At 29.9% G+C, this 20,690-nt stretch overlaps 1 protein-coding gene across 2 annotated transcripts in view; it reads left to right on the forward strand.

The window, feature by feature from the left end:
- The first annotated feature begins 3,073 nt into the window (after window positions 1–3,073).
- kcng1 (potassium voltage-gated channel, subfamily G, member 1) overlaps window positions 3,074–20,690 on the forward strand; it is a 42,465-nt gene continuing 24,848 nt past the window's right edge. For both annotated transcript variants that reach the window (XM_051095697.1, XM_051095698.1), the window contains exon 1: window positions 3,074–3,276. The gene's annotated coding sequence lies outside the window, so the exon portion shown is untranslated. The remainder of the gene's footprint in view (window positions 3,277–20,690) is intronic.

Raw genomic sequence — 20,690 nt, forward strand, 5'->3', positions numbered from 1 at the left:
CTCGAGGCAGCCGAACAAGTCTCTGATTATTTACAACATGGATAATTCATCTTACAGTATTGATTCAACTCTCTTTGGCATGAGATTATAAGAAAGCATTGTTTTCTCTTTTCCCTTTTCTGGAGATATTATTATTATAATTTATTAGTAGTGCAACTTTGCAAAACTTTAACGTGTAACTTGTCATGCACCACATATAATACGTCAGTTATAGAACGTTTTCTGTGTGATCAGACTTGGAGCAACCAGCCATGAAACTTTATTAGTGTTTAGTCTCTGAAGAAAAATCAAAGAAATCCATTAAAACTATGCTGTAAAAGCGAACTCCACTTACGCTGTTTGAACTGTCACCAAAAGCCTTATTACTTATGATCTGAGAGTAATTGGTTGCTGCTGATTTTCAAAGTCCAGGGTTGAACGCAGGTGGATCAATAGCAAACGAGGGCCGCTAACGCAGGCAGCGCTTCAGAGATAAAGCCCCGCGGCCGATCGCCGTACGTGCCGAGCATAGCAAGAATTGTTCGTCTCAAATATTTGTTCAATTATTTGAAACTCTCTCCCCTCTTGGTCTTCTAAGCGGATTTGTCACATGTTCTGTTTGTGGATGACAAGCGCTTAATAACATTTATCATCTCCTGACAGTTGGTATGTGACACTTTGTTACTGAAATGGCTTCTGAAGGAATCATTAAGGTTGCTTGTACATATTAATGCTTTGAGTGTTAATTCTCCTGAAGCTGTGGGGTGTGATACATAATTTTGTTTGTCGTTCCTTTTTGTTTTCTTTTTCATTGGCAGCATGAAATAAAATGGGTTTGCAAGCTATTTTGTTTAGAAAATGTGAGGTATTTGCTAATTAAACTTGATTTTATCCATCAGGAATTAATAGGATGGTGAAACGTGTTTCTATGGCAGGTATTTAGAGGGTAGGAGTTATTAAATATGAGGGTTCAAAAAGAAAGTCAGTTCAAAAATTTGAAGCAAATGAATCTGTTTTTTGAAACGTTGTCATTTTTGTCTTCAGAATAACATGCATAGATGAATCATTCATTGTAAGCAAATATATTTAAAGGATTCAGTACATTTTCAGCTTAATCAACAGCATTTGTTGCATAATATTTAAAAAAAAAAAATGATTTGAGCCAAAAAGCTGTTTAAGTCATAACTTTACAGTTGTTTTATGGTTTGTGGTGTTGCATTTTTATGGCGACAAAGTAAAATTGGATATAACTTATAATATCAAATGTTCAGTATAGGAAACAATTTATTTTGTCTTTAAACTAAAATCATGTCTTTTGTCCAGTGTAATGTTTGTATTATTATTATTATTATATTATTATTTTGTATAAGCTTTTATTTTAATATTTTCAGTCTTATTTTAGTATTAATTACTAGTATTTATTCATAGTTTGTGTGAGCTTTGATGTTAATATTTTCAGTGTTATTTTTAATATTAATTATATACTATTATTGTGTTTATTCATATTTTGCATGAGCTATTGTTTTAATATTTGCAGTGTTATTTTAGTCTTAAATATATACTATTATAGTATGTGTTAATATTTTGTATCAGATTTTATTTGTATATTTTCAGTCTTATTTTAGTATTAATTATATACTATTTATTTTGTATGAGCTTTTATTTTAATATTTGCAGTGTTATTTTAGTATTAATTATATACTATTTATTTTGTATGAGCTTTTATTTTACTATTTGCAGTGTTATTAGTATTAATTCTATTCTATTATAGTATGTATTAGTATGTATTTTGTATGAGCTTTTATTTTTATATTTTCAGTGTTATTTTAATATTAATTATATACTACTATAGTATTTATTCATATTTTATGAGCTTTTATTTTTATATTTTCAGTGTTATTTTAGCATTAATTATATACTATTATAGTATTTATTCATGTTTTGCATATGCTTTTATTTTAATATTTGCAGTGTTATTAGTGTTAATTCTATACTATTATATTATGTATTCATATTTAGTATGAGCTTTTATTTTTATATTTTCAGTGTTATGTTAGTATTAATTTTATACTATTATAGTATGTATTCATATTTTGTATAAGCTTCTATTTTAATATTTTCAGTGTTATTTTAGTATTAATTACATACTATTATAGCATTTATTCATAATTTGTATGAGCTTTTATATTTACAATATATTATCAGTTGTCATTTTACTTTAATGTTTTTTTTATTTACATTTAAGTTTTAGTAATTTTTAATGTGCTTTTTACATTTTTATTAGTGTTTATTAATTTTATTTTTAACTTATTTATTTTTATTTTATTTTTAGCAACTTAAACTTACTGTATTTCATTTAGTTGGCAACATTTTAAATTCTAGATTTTAAGTTTAATTTTACAATCTAATATTTATTTATTTTTTCGGGGTTTTTTTTCAGTTTTTTTTTTTTTCAAATAACAAAAATGTTTTTTAATCATTTTGGTTAACAATTACAATACTGCCTGTGAGAACAGTGAATATTTTAACATTTACTTCCATTGTGACTTTAACTCACATTTACGTACATATGTATGTATTTTGTTTATTTATCAAATTTTAATTTATTTATTTAAAGAAAATTGTAACAAGTGGAGCTTAACTTGAGCTTAACTTGTACCAAACCTGGAATATTTCTTTAAGAAAGTAAATACGGCCAATTTTGATTCCAACTGTTTAAAAAAAAAAAAAGAAAAAAGAAAAAAAAGGGAAAATCTCCACAAAACTGTAATGTAATGGTTTAAGAAACTAACTTCCAGTTTCTCCTTTTTTCCCACTGTAGTATCATCCTAGACCACTAAATACTCATGCACATCTCCAGAAACGCACTCAGCTCTGCAGCAGATGTTGAGCAGATACCTAAATGCAAAAGACACAATGAAAGCCTCTGAAAATCACTCCGCGCTGAAGGGGATGCATGTGTGCCCGTCAGTTCAAAGACACTTGGCTATTCCTGCTCGACAAGAAGGAATCCTTCCTTCGCTGGTTGGTTGGTTGCTATGGATATCTCTCAAAAGCTCTTAGAATAATGGCACATCCCACCTCTGATGTCAGAGCTGTTGATGTGTGTGTAAAGAGGGAGGGAGCCGTAGCCTGTTGCTCATATCATCAAATGTGCCGCCAGCACTCCAGAAGCTCCACAGCCTGTTGAGGGATCAGATGGAGTTGGAGCGCTGAGCATGCACTGAATTGTTCCTTCTCCTTTTAGAATAAAAGCAAAAGAATCTTCGAAACGCCATGAACTGCAGATGAACTATGGTAAGTGTTTCCAACTAGTGCATGCTGTTTTCTTTTTGTGCTTTATGCAGTTTGGATTTGTTTTTGTGGTGGGAGTTTAAATGCAGAATGCAGATGAGAAGAATGGAGGTGTTTAAGCAAACCGAGGCTTGAAAGTGATGTTTTGTTTGTGCGAATATGCAGTGGACGTGTCCTGAAGTACTGCGCTATAGTACGGGCTGAACGTGAATGAGTTTGAGAGAAGATAAATTCACAACGGTTGGAATTTCGGTGCTTAAAATTCACCCACTTGGTGCATATTTCTTTTTTTCCTGCTGCATGTTTCTGTTCATAATCTGATATTATTAATCAGACTGTTAATTGCACATATCAATGTTTGCTCAGAAAAGCCCTGAAATGAAGATTTCAAGGGGAAAAAGGTCATTATTTATTTGTGTCACTCCAAAATTGTATGACTTTTTTCATTGTTCTGTGGAACAGAAAGAAGAGATTTTAACAATCTCAGTGTTTTTAGTTCAGTAAATTTCTTTAAAACATCTTCTGTTGTGATTTGCAGACAAAGAAAGTCATATAGGTTTGGAACAACATGTACTGTAAATGATGGCAGTGTTCATTTTTAATGTGGTGAGTGAGTATTGAATAGAGTAGACAAAAGTTGCTTTGGAAATGAGTATATTGTTTGTTTTATGTGATTTTTGTGGACTGGCTACAGAAATTCATTCAGTTGAGTTTGAGATGAATCCTGTGTGCTCTGATGTCTGCTTAAATATGAAAACTGTTGATTTTGGCTGTTGCATCACGTCTTGTTGTTTTTATGAAGCTGTGTGAAGATAAAAACAATTCAGCTTTTTAAAATGTGGCTTTAAGGGACAGTTCACCCAAAAATGAATATTAACATCTTTTACTCACTCTCATGTCCTTCCAAACCTGTTTGACTGACTTTTTCTTTTTTCTGAACACAAAAGAAGAAATTTTGAAAAAAAATGTTCAGGTGTTTTTTTTTTGTTTTGTTTTGTTTTGTTTTGTTTTGTTTTTGTCCATAAAGTGAAAGTCAATGGGTTTCAATGCCGTTCTTTAAAATATCTCCTTTTGTGTGGTTTGCAGCATGTTTTCTACAGTAACCTTGAAATTCACTACCTAGAGCACTAAATTGCCCAGAAACTGCCCTTTTGAGAAAATGAAGGTACTTGAAGGTAAAAATATGAAGGTACTTGTTTTGGATTGTTTTTTATATAATTATGTAATTAATTGTATTAAATTAATTTTATGTTAAATTGACACCCCTGAATATTCTGTATATTCAGCTTGGAAAATATATTCACCTTACTGCATATTTAATTTCATAATGCTTTAATATATTTTGAAGCTTTTAGATAAACAGTACCATTGTGCTTCTTTTTATATATAGGGCTGTCACGATTCCTCGATACAATTTGAGTACTCATCATTGCATTGCATGGCATTTTAACCCGTGTCGAGTAACCGGCAAAAACCGGCAGTGGCGCAGTACACGGACGAGAATCCTCAAAACATATTTTCCATGTTTTCCAAGGCTGCATGATAGGTGCCCCGGGGTAAAAGGCGTCTTTGATATTATTTTTCTCTAAACCACTAGATGGCACAAAAATGTGGTGTAGCACTTTCCAAAACATTCGCTTTTCAAGATGCACATGCAAGTTTGTCTAATCCTTAAAAAGACTGCAAGGCATCAGCGCATCAAGTTGATTCTGTGCTTACTTGATCTAATATCTGATGTTTTTTAAAATGTTATAGATTTAAGTAGCTAATGAAAATCGCTAAAATTAATGCATATATTTTGAGACAAATGTCTTTTCAGTTTTGTTTAAGATAAATAACCCTTAAATGCATACCTCCCGCAACCTGGGACGTCATTTACTACCCTCTCCCTCCTTCATTTTTTAAAGTTTGACATGGGGCTGGGCGATCATTTCATAACGATAATTATCGCAACATAATTTTCCTCAATAAAACCATATGAAGAGTTCGATAAATGTTCGATATAATTTTTATGCCAAAAGCGGAACGAAACAGCGCGACTCATTTGAATCGCACCACATGGACCGTTTATCCGCTCGCACCAAAGTTCAAACTGCTGCGCTGTGCGAGCTCACTGGACAAGATGCATTTATTATCTTGATGCAGCACCGGATGCGCCTGGAAAAATCGAGCGCGTCGCACCGCAACACAAATGACTCAAACTAGTCAAACAAGTTGTGTGCAACGAGACCATTTTAGGCACAGTGAACAGCACATTTTTTCTTAAGGTGTGCCTTTAGCCACGTTGTACCCTATATTAAACCCATATAAAATCCTAACAAAGCACAATGCTATTGTGAATTCACAGTTTTGCAACACAATATGAACACAATAAGTACATTGTACTTTTTTTATGTAAGTACAAGAAGTTAAAGGAGAAGTCCACTTCCAGAATAACAATTCACAAATAATTTACTCACCCCCTTGTCATCCAAGATGTTCATGTCTTTCTGTCTTCAGTCGTAAAGAAATTATGTTTTTTGAGGAAAACATTTCAGGATTTTTCTTCATATAATGGACTTGATTGGTGCCCTGATTTTGAACTTCCAACATGTAGTTTAAATGCAGCTTCAAAGGGCTCTACACGATCCCAGCTGAGGAAGAAGGGTCTTATCTAGCAAAACAATAGGTCATTTTTTTTTTTTTTTTTTTTTTTGGAAAATAAAGGGGTTTTTTATACTTTTTAAGCACAAAAGCTCGTGTAGCACAGGCTCTGGGATGAGCGTTCACGATGCTACGTACTATTGAATCACGTCGAAAGGTCGTTTGGAATTATAGACTCAGTGTTTACAAAGCGAACGTGCAAAGACTAAGGAAGTGCAAGTAAGTTTGTAAACGCTGTTTACACACAAAAAGGTACAACGATGTCTTCCTCAAGTTGTAGGACAAAATAAGATGGAGTTTTTCACCAACTTGCACGTGATTCGTAGTAGTGATGTGAAGTTCGGATCATTTTACCGACTCTGACCTTTGAGTCTCGTTCAGCAAAATGAACGAATCTATTTTCGAGTCATTTCGTTCATTTTAGCAAAATATAATTAAAATGTTACGTGTTTCTTCCCTAACACATCTACCGTTTACACAAACGTTGATCACACTACAAACAAGACAAAACTATAATGCTATAAGAACAGAAAAGATTCATTCATTGTTTACCTGGGTCTTTAGTCTATGATTAGCTCACCTCACCTCAGTTTTCAGGTTTGAGTCGTTCGTTCATCATGTGGCAGCCCCATAAGATGAACGAATGATTTAAAAAACCCGGAAGACTCCAAACAGGTGAACTAATTCCAGTACAGAACCTAATAGGATGTTGCGCATGCGCGACTGAACGAATCGCTCTCCAAGACGACTCGTTCTTCCCGAGTCACGTTAAAGATTCGTTCAAAATGAAAGAACAACCCATTACTAATTTGTAGCATCGTGGACGGGCATCCCAGAGCCTGTGATACACAAGCATTTGTGCTTAAAAAGTATACACATTTTTATTTATTGAAAAAAATGACCGATCGTTTCGCTAGATAAGACCCTTCTTCCTCCGCTGGGATCATTTAGAGTCTTTTGAATCAGCATTTAAACTGCATTTTGGAAGTTCAAATTCAGGTCCATTATATGGAGAAAAATCCTGAAATGTTTTCCTCAAAGACAATAATTCCTTTACGACTGAAGACAAAAAGACATGAACATCTTGGATGACAAGGGGGTGAGTAAATTATTTGTAAATTGTTATTTTGGAAGTGGACTTCTCCTTTAAGGCCAGCTAATGTGCTTAAGTGTGGGACCGGAACAATTTGTTCATTTCACATACATTTTACGCTTTTAAAGTGAAACATAACTAATGCTGCAGTATTGGCAACCGTTTGTATCTAATTACTGTGACTCATGTTGATTCTTAGACTCATTTTGTCCTGAAAGCTGACAAATCTTCATGAGCACTATTCAATTTTAATTTCAATGCCAACTGCCATTTTATTGTGGATTATAGATGCACGCTTGTCCAGTGTTTGATGAGCATACAGTGTGACAGTCAATTCCCCTGATGAAAGCCAAATAGGATGCCATTACCATGTGACAGCAGTCAGGATGAGTCAATTTGGTTTAATTTAACAGCACCGTTTATCCAGCGTTCACAAATGCATCACAGATGTTGCGTCCTTGCGTGTCTGAACAGCTGCAAATGCTAATATTTGAATTACACCACTTGATTAAAAACAAAATGATAAGTATTTTATTTTTGGCTAAATTTTTCTGTCACACATAAAAACCTGTTTTGATCCTACATTTCTTGTTTTTAACTGCAATTCAGTATATTCTCTTCTAGGATTTACAGTACATTCAGTTAACATCTGGATCAATTTGAGCTTTTATCGATTATTTAAATATTTCATATAAAATGGCATGTGGTAAAAACATGCATAAGGGGCCGCAAGTCTCTTATGCTCTCTAAGGCTGCATTTATTTGATTAAAATACAGTAAAAACAGTAATATTGTGAAATATTATTACAATTTAAAATAACTGTTTTCTATTTTAATATATTTTAAAATGTAATTTATTCCTGTGATGCAAAGCTGAATTTTCAGCATCATTACTCCAGTCTTCAGTGTCACATGATCCTTCAGAAATCATTCTAAAATTCTATTCTATTATTCTATTTGGGCTTGTAATAATTTTGATAATTTACTTTTTCATATGAAATGCCATTAAAACATGCACAAGAGGCCAGAGGTCTGAGATCACATCAGGGTTATTATAATTAACCTTAACTATAACCATAAAAAATGTTACTTGAAATAAAAAGTATTTAACTGAAGTAAAATAAAATGTATAAAAGAACTTAAACTTGTTTTATTTTAGCTAGTTTCCAAGACAGCATTTCTCATTTTCATTTTATGTACTACAGTAACTGAAAGTAAAACTGAAATAAAATGAATAAAAAACATGTATATTAAAATAACAAAAACATACAAGTTAATTACTAAAATATTTTTATATTATTTTATTTCAGCTAGTTACCAATACAACATTTCGCATTTTCATTGGATGTAATAAAATATATATTAAAAATAAAAATAATACAAATAACAAAAACGTGCAATTAAATTACTTGCTTATATGTATAAATTTATTTTATTTCAATGCATTGCTCATTTTCATTTGATGTACTAAAATATTTAAAACGTAAAACTGAAATAAGATTTATAAAAAAAAGCACATATATTAAAAATAATAATAACAAATAATTATGTCAGCTAGTTTCCAATACATTTCTCATTTTCATCTGATATACTAAAATAACTGAATGTAAAACTGAAATAAAATTCATAAAAAAACACATATATTAAAAATAACAAAAAAACATGCAACTAAATTACTGAAATCTTTACACAAAAAATAATAATAATTATTTCAGCTAGTTTCCAATCATTTCTCACTTTCATTTGATGTACTACAATAACTGAACGTAAAACTGAAATGAAATTAATAAAAACCATATATGTTAATAATAATACTAATAATACTAATAAAAAAATAAAAAAAAACCTGCAGCTAAATTACTAAAATATTTATTTTAAAATAAATATTTTATTTCAGCTGGTTTCCAATACAACATTTCTAATTTTTATTTGATGTACTAAAATAACTGAAATTAAAACTGAAATAAAATGAATAAAAACCATATATATTAATAATAATAATAAGAAGAAGAAAAGCATACAATTAAATTACTAAAATTTATTTTTAAAAATATATTTTATTTCAGCTAGTTTTCAGTGCAGTTTTCTCTTTTTGTTTGATGTACTAAAATAACTGACAGTAAAACTTAAATAAAATTAATAAAAAACATATATTACAAAGGGAACATTACAAATTGCATTTCCAAACATTTTATTTCTTGAAGTCCAATATAATGTTAGTCTAGGTTTGTTGCAGCAGAAACAACTTTTAATGTGGTTGGTTTATTAGTTTATTTTCATCTGAAAATTATAAAATTAACGACTCTTATTTGGCCAGAACTCAATAAATTGATCTAATAATTGAACAGTTAAACTGAACCCCAAATCAGCATATTAGAATGATTTCTGAATGATCATGTGACACTAAAGACTGGAGTATTGATGAAAATTCAGCTTTGCTTCACAATAATAAATCACATTTCAAAATATACTGAAATAGAAAATTGTTTTTTTAAATTGTAATACTATTTCACAATATTACAGTCTTTTTTCCTGAATTTCTGACCAAATGCACTGACCCCACAGAAGGAAAATATCATATTTTTGATCATTTTTATTAAAAATTAAATATCAAACTCCAAATATATTTATATGAACATTGCTTAAGCCTAAAACTCTAAACACTAAAATGAATGTCTTTCTACACTCTACAGAGTAGAAATATTATATGCCATTTGCAAAATAATTTTCCAGACAACACAGAAAGAAGATCAACAGTAGTTACTGCAGCATAAACAGCAAAACATGGTGCTATAGCAACACTAAGGTCATGGGTTTGATTCCCAGCAAATGCATGAATGCTAAAAAAAGCATCTGCTAAATGCATAAATGTAAATGTGGTTCCTTGGTCACGGGCAGGAAAAGCTGCTGTTCGTTGTAGTTGACAAACCTATAAATCAATGCGAACTCCTACAGGTTTATGCAAAACGTGTGTTCGTAGAGATCGAATCTCTTCTCAATAAGCTCACAGTCCATTTCTCAGCGCACGAATAACCGGATAGAGGAAGTTTCCACAGATGCGCCGTGAATCACTGTCTTGGTTAAATGGATAGACTCGTTTTTATTTCAGTCATTTTCTTATTTGAAATTCATAATATGCAAATGTGAGTCATTCCTAACCTCGAGCTACCCGTCCGATACCACTACGCCATGGTGGTGATGATTCACGGAGAGGACACGTTCCCACCTTGGGGAAATGATGACCGTTCATACCCACTCACGGCCGTAGATGCCACTCAACTAACTACCAAGAAACTCTTTCACATTCAGATAAGTGGACTTCATTATGACTAAGTGTCACCAACTCTTCCCAAAACCACCCACAGTCAGATTTCGAACCCTGAATGTGTTGAGACGTGCTAACGGAACTACAGTCCAGGCCAAAACTCTGAGACCGCCAGTGAAAATACTGCTATTTCACATTTTTACTGATTTCATATATCAGAAAACATCTCTAGCATGAACAAAAACTAAAGATCATGTTCTCCAGCATGTTTTGTGCTTCAGTGGAATCAAGAACGTCTGACCTTTTGCAAAAATTAATTTGACCTTTAACCTGGACTCTTTTTACATCATAACCTTTTCATGTTTTAAAAATAACCCACGTTTTCAGTTTGGTCCTGTGTTATTTTAGTATCATGGAGGTACTGTTATAGTTTTTATTAATTCATTTTCATTTTGTTTTTCATTTTTATTTTATTTTTAGTTTTACATTCTGTTATTTTAGTACATCGAATGAAAATGAGAAATACAGTCTTGGAAACTAGCTGAAGTAAAATAAGGTTTTTTTTATTTTTTAGTGATTTGGTTGTGTGTTTGTTATTGTTGTTATTTTTTTTTAAATATAATTGTTTTTTATTAATTAAATGATAAATTTTGTCTTGGAAACTAGTTTTTTAATATATTTATTATGTAAGTTATTTTGTAAGTTATTTTTTTTTTATTATTTTATTATTATTATTATTATTATTATTATTATTATTATTATTATTGTATTTATTAATGTTATTTCAGTTTTACTTTCAGTTATAGTAGTATATCAAATGAAAATGAAAAAGTCTTAGAAACTAGCTAAAATAAAAACATTTTTTTGTATATTTTGGTAATGTTGTTATACTCTTTTGTTATTATTATTATTATTATTATTATTATAAATGGTTTTATTAATTTATTTCATTTGCACTTTCAGTTATTTTAGTACATCAAATGAAAATACAAAATGCAGATATAAAATACATTTTTCTATATATATTTTTGTAATTTTGTTGTGCGTTTTATTATTATTACCTTTATTATTATATTTATGATTATTGTTTTTAGTGGTTTTTTAATATATATGGGTTTTATTAATATTGTTTTATTTTTACTTTCAGTTATTTTAGTACATTAAATGAAAATGATAAAGGTTGTCTTGGAAACTAGCTGAAATAAAATAAGTTTTGTGTGTATATATATATATATATATATATATATATATATAAGTAATTTTTTTGTATGTTTTTTATTATTTTATTTTATTTATTATTATTATTATTATTATTAATCATTTTAATATATGGGTTTTATTCATTTTATTTAATTATTTCAGTTATTTTAGAACATCAAATGACAATTAGAAGTGTTTTCTTGGAAACTAGATGAAATAAAATGTTTTTTTAATATATTTTTTTTGTAATTTTGTTGTATGTTTATTTTATTTATTATGATATTATTATTATTATTGTTGTATTTTATTGTTATTTTTAATATATGTTTTTTATTCATTTTATTTTAGGTTTACTTTAAATTAATGTAGTACATCAAATAAAAATGAAAAATGTTGTCTTGGAAATCAGCAGAAATTAAATGTAAAAGTTTTTATATTTTAGTAATTTAGTATGTGATTATTATTATTATTCTTAATAATAATATGTGGTTTTTATTAATTTAATTTCAGTTTTACTTTGTTATTGTTTCAGTAATGTTACATATTTTGAGTGAGAGCACATTAAAACCAGGGAAAATGCTGGATGTGACTTAATTTTATTCATTTTTTAAACTAATTGTTCGTTTAAAGTGGTCTGGGAAGGGTTACAAATATGAGATTGACGTCCACCCGACATTTGTTATGAATGATTGATTAAACGCTCACAATAAGGCCAGGAAAGTGTATTTAATAGAGAAAATAGGGTCAATTGTGACTTGAAAACCAGCTCAAGGGCCAGTTTTATTTCCTCACACTGCAATTTCAAGTTCAAAGGACACGTCCCTGAAAGCTCTAGTGATTTACAATGACAAAAGGCTTCATCAGCTACATGTGTATTGCAAAAGGGCTGCTTTTAATGAGCAGGGTTAATGTCTTTTCATACCTTTATGTGCAGTGTAATTGTGTGCTCCGGTCAGGATATAGCTATTATAAATGGTCATTTCCTGTTTGCCGAGCTTATGATTAGGGGTCTTCTCATATACCATTATATGCGCAGGTAGCGACCATGTTTAATTAAAGAATGATGTTGAGTCTGCAGATTTGCTAACTGCATTATTATTATTGAAATGAGAAGCGTTTATAAGCTCAAGCTTTAGCTGCCCTGCTTTTAGTGTCTTTAGTGCAGAGTGCTTTTGTTGATGAATGAATAGTTAATAGTCGGACAATCTGAGATGTGGATGAGTTTGTTTCCTCATCAGAACAGATTTGGAGAAATTTAGCATTAGCATAATTTGCTCACCAATGGATCCACTGCAGTGAATGGGTGCCGTCAGAATGCGAGTCCAAACAGTCACAATAATCCACAAGTAATGTGCACTCCAGTTCATCAGTTAAAGAGAAAAGCTGTGTTTGTAACAAACAAAGCCAACATTAAGGTGTTTTACCATTAAACCATCACTTTTGACTAATATGTGATTTTCAGGGGCGATGCTGATACCGATTATTACAGATCAAGTAGACCGATAACCGATATTTTGAACCAATATATATGTCTGGTGTAAAAATGAAAATTAATGTCAAAATTAAGGATAAAAAGGGCTTTAGCATAAACTTTCTTTAAATGCTTTTAAATTATTGTATCGGCAAATTGGTTTTGAAAATCATCGGTACCAATAACCATAAAAATATCGGCACCCGATAATATCAGCAATATCGGCAACTGATAATTGGTCGACCCCTACTTCTGGCCAAAAAAGTTTTTTTTTTTTTTTTTTTTTTTTTTTTATTTAAAAAAGGTCATAAACTAATAAATAAATAAATAAATAACCTTTGAACTATAACCACATTAAAATGTAAGAAACCTTGACTAACATTATAATAAAGATCTTAAAAATGTCTTTACTATCACTTTCTTATTAGATCAGTTTAATGTGTCCTTGCCAAATAAGAGTATTAATTTCTTAACAAAAAAGGAAAAAAAGATTTTTTTTTCTACTTTTCTCAAAAAAAGTCTAAATAAATAAATAACTTTTGAATCGTAACTGCAATAAAAGCCAGTTTTGTAGCAAGAAACGTTGACTAACATTATAATGGATTTCATTTATTTAAAATAGAAACATTTTGTAACATTAAAACTGTCTTTACTATCACTTTCTTATTAGATCAGTTTAATGTGTTTTTGCCAAAAAAAGAGTATTAATTTCTTAAGAAAAAAAGAAAAAAAAACTTTTCTCAAGAAAAGTCAAAATAAAATAAAATAAAATAATAAATAAATAAATAAAAACGTTTTGAGCCGTTTTTGCATCAAGAAACGTTGACTAACTTTAGGGGAATAAATAAAATGTTTTTAAAACCTCTTATAAAAGTCCTGAAATGGCATTCAGAGCTCATTTACTTTTATAATGTGACGTATTTTTGACTGAGAGCATATTCGATTAGAAAAAAATGTTGGATGTGCCTAAATTTGATTCATTTTATCCGTAATAACAGTGTAAAAAGTAAATTTCCTGTTGTCCTCTCACATCAAAATCCACCTACATATTTGCTTAGAGCTGTTTTGGCTTGTAAATGGTGCTTGATCTGTGCATATTTCTCTCCTGATTCAGATTTCACTGAAGAAATGGATTTGTTTCGTACAAACATGCATGTTTTCACTTTACAAGACGTCAACTGATGGACTGGAGTGGTGTTGATTACTTGTGGATTATTGTGATGTTTTTATCAACTGTTTGGACTCTCATTCCGACAACACCCATTCACTGCAAAGGATCTATTGGTAAGCAAGTGATGTAATGCTATATTTCTCCAAATCTGATGCACAAACAAACTCATCTACATCTTGGATGACCCTAGGGTGAGTACATTTTCAGCAAGTTATCATTTTCGGCTGAACTATTCATTTTCATCTATTCACTATTCAAATTCATCACCTTCAAACCTCTCGTTTGAAGTTTGATAAGAGCCCACGCACTTCAATCTATCTCATCAGATGAAGAGCTTTCTGCTACGCAGACACTATCCAATAACGCTGGATGTGTCTGTCCTTGTTTTCCGTCCTCCTTCAAACACATTTTCAGTTGTACAGCAGCTTCTTGTAGCTCTTGAATATATGTTCTCCAGCTGTGGTCCCCCTGCGGTCCGGCTAATGGAAGCGCTCGCTCTGCAGCAGTGACACTGTTCAAATTGACACCCGCGTTTCCGTTACGGGCCGCTGCGGTTTCCTTCCCTGGAAGTACTTGGGCATAATGGAGATTACTTACTGAGGTCGGCCTGGTGGTGTCACACACGGGAGATAGATGATACCTGCTTGAAAATGTGTGGTAATACACACAACTGCTGGACTAATCCTTATGTAATCGTTACGTAATTTATGTTGAAGTTACGCGTGGTCCTGTGATCCCGCTGAACATGAAACAGAATATTGAAGAAATGAGTAAAAGAAGCAGAAAAAGCTGTGTTCTTGCTCGTAAGGCCCCAAAACATTTAAATTTTGCCCCTTTTTTGGGAAATTAAAAATAGTAATTTGCTAGAGATGTAAGAATTTTAAGTACAGGTATATCATTTTGAATTAATTCTGATTAATGTCTTCAAATATGTGTGATTTTATTAAAAAAAAAAAAAAAAAATTAATGACCTGATAAAAATGGCCTGACATTTATACTTTCATTTATAATTTTTTATAGTATTTTTTAGAATTTTAATTTGTATAATTTTATAATAATATCATAAATACTGTTATAAAATGATGAAACTTATCATAATATGTAATAATATTTAAGAAATAATATATTTTATGAAAGAAAACATGAAATGTGTTTAATTGACCAATGTTTTTTTGCAGCATTTTCATATTATTGTCTTCATATATGTGCAGTACAAACTTTTATTACCTCATTAAAGTAGTTTTAACTAATCTAATCTAAACTAATATATATAATATACTAAAGTATAAAAAAGAAGTTTTTATAATCATATAATATTAAAATGCTACTATAAAATTACAAAAAGAATACTAATATTTAACAAATAGTTAAGAATATTTATTTGTATTTATTTTTTTTATTTTCATGGCATTTAATCCACATTTCCACACAAAGTATTCTCACCATATTACATCTGGAATTTTTTTTTGCCATTTTCCATTATTCTCTCTGTGAAGATTCATATTACATTTTTATTAATATTGTATAATGTGTATGAATATTTTAAAACATGCTATATTTTAAATGAGCATAAATTATAAGTACAACACATACTTCCACCATATCTGAATGCTTGACAAAAAGTAAAATATACTGTATACTTTAAAATACTTGATAAAACACTATTTTTTGCATTACAGTAATTTTATTTATTTATTTAGGATTACATTATTGAAACTTGGCATTGTGTGCTTTATTGTAATTTATTATTTTCAAAATAATAATAGTAATGATGATGATGATGATAATAATAATTTATTTAATTTTTATTTATTTTTGTTTATTTATTTAGGATTAAGATCAGATAAGATAAGATTAGGATCAAAATAATAATAGTAATAATGGTAATGATGAGATATATATATATATATATATATATATATATATATATATATATATATATGGCAGTATATAATAAATAAATAAATAATGTCACTTAAAAAAAATATATATATATTTATTATTATTATTATTATTATTAAAATATATATTATTATTATTATTATTATTATTATTTTATTTTTATTTTTTTTAAGTGACATTATTTATTTATTTAGCATTACATTATTGAAACTTGGCATTGTGTGCTTTATTGTCATCTATTGTCAAAATAAAATTAATAATAATAATATATTTATTTATTTAGGATTACATTATTGAAACATGGCATTGTGTGCTTTACTGCCATTTATTATTTTTTAAATAATAGTAATAATGATAATGATGAAAATGTATTTAATTTTTTATTTATTTATTTATTTTTATTTATTTACTTATTTATTTTTAAGTGACTTTCTTTATTTATAATTTATTTAGGATTACATTATTGAAACTTGGCATTGTGCCTTTTAGTATGGTCAAAATAATAATAATAATAATAATAATAAATTATAATGATAATTTATCTAATTTAAATGTATTTAGGACTACATTATTGAAATTTGACATTGTGTCATTTATTATTGTCAAAATAACAATAATAACAACAACAATAATAATAAATGATAATGATTATTTAATTTAAATGTAATTTATTTATTTAGGATTACATTATTAAAACTTGGCATTGTGTGCGTTATTGTCATTTGTTATAATAATGATAGTAATGATAGTAATAATGATAACGATAATAATGTATTTATTTTTTTATTTATTTTTTGAAGTGACATTATTTATTTATTTAGAATTACATTATTAAAACTTGGCATTGTGTGCTTTGTCATTTATTATTAATAATAATAATAATAATGATAATCATAATAATAATAATAATATATATATATTTTTTTAATTTATTATTATTATTTTTTTTTTTTTATTATTTTTTTTTTTAAGTGACATATGACCTAAACATGTTCCTGCTTGAGTCACCTAACAGTGTGATGGAAATCAGTCACGAGGAGGTTTGCATCGTGAGCATATTGTCAATGTATGCCTGCATCCATACATAAACAGATGCATTAGTGCAGAAATGGAGATCAGGATGACCCCACTGCTGGAGCATAAATGCGAACACAAATTCAGATATTTTGGCACGCCAGACTGCCGTGCATCAGCCTTTCTCTGCCGGTGGTGTGCTAAAAAACCTGCCAGGAATAGAAACAGTGCTGTGGCAAAGGTTAAGTACAGTGAGAAGATGGAGAGGTTTGCTGAACCACTGTGAAGCCCAGAGACTGTTTTATGTACGGTGGACACATGAGAGGAAGAGAAAGCAATTATAGCCCGAAGATGTTTCTTGTTTCAATATATTCAGCGATTTATTAAATCCACCCACTTACATCTAAAAAAAAAAAAAAAAAAAATCTCTCTCTTTCTCTCCGATTCGCGTTCGAGTTGATGTAAGCAGATGTCTTACGATACGAGCGTAGCTGCAGGCGCTGTTGGACCTGAACATCCCGATGTTGAACATGTGTTGTGTACATAGAGGCGGTGTAAGAGGTGTACTTACTGCGTCCCCGCCGATCTGTTGCGGGGAATATTCTCTGCCGCGAGCTACAAGTGTCAGAGATACAGATGAGGAGAGAGCAGCATTATTCAGTCATGTTCTGCTCGTGGAGATGTAGTGAATGTGGTTTTGTTCCTTCATACTGCGTGTTTTTGGTAAAGGAAGATCATTCATGCTGAGAGCTGTGGTTTTTCCAGATGGCCTACGTTTGAGAAACTCAATAATCTGTGGTGTGAGTCATTTTAACTATAATAATGAGCGATAATCTTTAAGTCTGGCACTTTGTGTTGTTTAAAGGTTGTGAAGGCAAAACTGACCCTGTTTACTTTGTCAACACACTTTTGGTCTTGTGCACAGTGCATATTATTTGAAAGAATAGTAAGCTTTTATCCAAACATTTGATCATTGATCATAACCAGTAGCTGAACTGCAAAAAAAGAGCAGCGTATGCCTGGCTTTCAAGTTGAAATATAAAAATCCTTCCAACAAAATAAGTTTACTTGAGATATTAAGGCTTGTTTTCTGTATGTATCTTTGCAAGTCTGTCAGATTTCTTTTAAGTGTAAACAAGTGCAAACATCTGCTAGTGCAGTAAGATAAAATTCAATACAGTTTATGAAAACAAGTCTTAATATCTAATGTGTTGCTTTTTTAATGGAACTTTAAGCATTTTTGATATTTTAACTAGTAAACAAGACAAAAATACTAATTAAAAGATGATTTTGGGAGTTAAAATAGCTATTTAGTATTGTAAACAAAGTTTTAAACAAAAATCTTGCATATAATTAAGAAAGTTAATGGTGGTAAATATGACTATAAAAATGTTTATGGAAATAAAAGGAAATAAGAATAGATTTGGGGGGAAATTGCATTTATGCATTTGGCAGACCCTTTTTTCATTCTAAGTAACTCTTTCATTAACGGTGACGTTTTAGATTTAGTATTTTTTAATATAAAAATATGTGTCATTATGGAAGTAAAAGTGGTTGCAAATCCTTCTTAAAAATTAATATTTTTGGTATTAAAAAATATTACTCTGAAAAATAAAGGAGTATATAAGTAATTTTCATTTATATATATATAAATATATATGTGTGTGTGTGTGTGTGCGTATATATGTATGTATGTACGTAAAATTGTAAAATTTCAAAATATTATCTTTTTATGTTTTTTCATGATATTGGAGCACATTTTCACAAATCCATTTCTCTTTTTACTATAATACATGTGGACATTTTTGTGTATGTATGTGTGTATGTGTGTATATATATATATATATATATATATATATATATATATATATATATATATATATATATACATACATACACACACACACACACACACACACATTAGAAATTGTTATAAAATTTAATGTTAAAATGTGTGTGTGTGTGTGTGTGTATATATATATATATATATATATTTTAATATACTTTATAATATAATTTATTTCTGTGCCACAATGCTGAATTTTGAGCATCATTACTCCAGTCTTCAGTGTCACATAATCCTTCAGAAATCATTCTAAAATGCGGATTTATTATCAATGTTGGAAACAGTTGTGCTGCTTACTATTTTTTTGGACCCTGTGATATTTTTGTCTTTGACGGTGTCATTAATAAAAAGTTACAAAAGAATAGCATTTATTTAAAATGGAAATCTTTTCTAACAATATAAGTCTTTACTATCACTTCAACACATAATTTAACACTGAATAAAAATATTGATTTCTTTAAAAAAAAAAAAAAAAGAAAGAGAAAATGTACTGACCCCAAACTTTTGAATAGTAGCGTATATTGTAACACTTTATTTTTATTTTGAATAAACACTGTTGTTTTTAACTTCTTGTTTATCGAAGAATCCTGAAAATAAGTATCACAAGTCCTAAAAATATTAACCAGCACAACTGTTTCCAAAAATGTTAATAAATCAGCATATTAGGATGATTTCTGAAGGATCATGTGACACTGAAGACTGGAGTAATGATGATGAAAATTCAGCTTTGATCACAGGAATAAATTATATTTTACAATACATTCAAATAGAAAACAGTTATTTTAAATTGTAATAATATTTCACAAAATTACTGTTTTTTTTTCTGCATTTTCAATCAAATAGATACAGCCTTGATGAGCATAGGAAACTTCTTTAAAAAACATCCCAGTATAAACTGATGACTGGAAGGTTGTAAATGTGAATCCCGCCGTACAGAAGTGTCTGTTACAGAAGTTCTTTTACACATTCATCTCAAACTCTGTAGTGCATCAGTGACGGGAAAAACAAACAGATCAATTTGATGGTGACAGACAAACTGCCGCTCGCATCTCTTTGACAAATCCACTCTTGGGCATGATGGGAAAGTCAGACGGCCACAGATGCATCAATCTGAGGGAGCAGAAGTCCTAGAGACGCAGATCTGCAGGATGCAGACCGGACCCCATAGACGATGGGTGGGCGGCACCAGAAGAGCATGAGATGCGTGGGACGGGGTGGGGCGCGTTTGCCAAGAGCTCTCACCAGGCAGCAGTGGAGGATGGTGTATCATCACCCAAAACATGAATCTCCCTGCTTAATCATAACAGGCGAGCATTTGGGGATTTAAAGTGCACAAAAATAGTTAACATAATGATGCTGAATATAATGGAAGTGATGCACAACACTGACATCAGAATACTTTACCAGCTGTTCAGCAGGATCTGGGTGATGTAGATAAAAATTCTATTTTTATCCAGCCAACTGATGAATTTAATACAAATCTCTTTATGAATTCATATTTAGTGCCTTACAAAGCAGATTACAAATCTGAAAATAAGGTTTTCTGGTGTTTTTAGCACAAGAAAGCATGATATATAATCATTTTTATTTAAAAACATAATATAAAAATAAATTTACCTACATAGATTAAATGTATGGGGTTGGTAGGTTTTTTAAATGTCTTTGAAAGAAGCCTCTTTTGCTCACCAAAGCTGCATTTATTTGATTAAAAATACAGTAAAAACAGCTAAATTATGAAATATTATTACAATTTCAAATAACATTTTTTTTTTTGCATTTCAGCATATTTTAAAATAAATTAAAATTAATGAA

The sequence above is a fragment of the Labeo rohita genome, chromosome 23 (genome assembly GCF_022985175.1).
Source record: "Labeo rohita strain BAU-BD-2019 chromosome 23, IGBB_LRoh.1.0, whole genome shotgun sequence".
In the NCBI taxonomy this organism is placed as follows: Eukaryota; Metazoa; Chordata; class Actinopteri; order Cypriniformes; family Cyprinidae; genus Labeo; species Labeo rohita.